Below are 1332 nucleotides of genomic sequence, written 5' to 3'. Positions count from 1 at the left end.
TGGCATTTAACATATAGAAAGAAGCCTTTTGCTTCACCAGGAAGTAACCTTCTGTCTCCACCCCCCACGGCTAAGACAATAGAATTTTGATTAACTGTATTTCTGTTAGAATTTCTCATTTATAGAAACAAAGGAAGCAGGAAAGGTTGACACATTGAACTTTTTAAATTAAACAGCTTAACGTGCACTTGTTGTTCCGTGTGCGGTGATGCCCTCATCTGTTGAAATTTCCGAATGCACTACCACAGTTGCTTAATAAAAGCGGGCTTTCCACGCTTGGGTCAAGCTCGGACACAGATTTCTTAATGCCATGGCTCTCTCGGACGCATCCAAATATTCGTAAACCTGTAAATGAAACTGAGAGATACTGTAAACCTGTCGTCAACCACATCCACAGTCATCTCCCAGCCAGTTGCAAAACATTCTGTAACGTGAATCAAATAATCTGCCATAATCAGAAACCAATAAAATAAACTAAATTCTTCCTCTTTCTTAGCGCCAAATTAATTATTTTAATTATTAAAACTTAACTTGCTGGTTCAAAGTTAGGACTAACAAGTTTACTAGCAATTAAGAAGTAGATTGTATAGCCTATTTACATTTTTATCATACAAAAGAAACATTTTAAAACTATGCAAAAGAATTTAAAAACGCAGTGTCCATTGTTGAATCACAAAAAAAGGAAATTCTTGTTAATTTCTCGGGATTTTGATTTTAGGTCATATCATGCAGCCCTATTTGAACTCAGCTCTAAAAACAAAATGCATGCTGCTAGAAGGTCCATAAGTCTCCAAGTGCAGTGGACATGTCCCCGATAGAGCAGAAAAATAAAGCTTGGGATGCTTGTACAGTACATCTCTCAGAGCAGGTATTGTAGTGGAACAAATAATTCCCTGCCTCTAAAAAGCCAGAGGCTGAGGAGAGCTCTGTTGAACTGAAATGACAGAAAGGGAGCAGTCAGATCCATAAGCAGGAGGAATAAAGGACAGACAGAGAAGGCGCTTTTTAACAATGCGGCTCAATAAATGGAGGAGGCAGATCAAGGTCTGCACTGTAGCGAGCCTGCTGCTAACAATATAGTGTTATCTTTTGTCTCTGAATAGCGAGCAGGATAGAAAGATCAGGATGCAATATAGTTAGCAATATGTCATGTTTTGTTCCTCGCCTGTCATTTCCTTCTTTTTTTTAGTTCTCTTCTACTCTGTTTTGCCATGGTCGGTTTTGAGATGACTAGCTGCTGAGTGTTGCATAGTGAGTCTAAAGGGAAGGTTAAAATATTTATGAACCAATAAAAGCTTCACACATTCACATCAAGTGTTCTTAAAATGTGTG

The sequence above is a fragment of the Etheostoma spectabile genome, chromosome 12 (genome assembly GCF_008692095.1).
Source record: "Etheostoma spectabile isolate EspeVRDwgs_2016 chromosome 12, UIUC_Espe_1.0, whole genome shotgun sequence".
NCBI lineage: Eukaryota > Metazoa > Chordata > Actinopteri > Perciformes > Percidae > Etheostoma > Etheostoma spectabile.
This window is presented reverse-complemented; position numbering follows the sequence as displayed.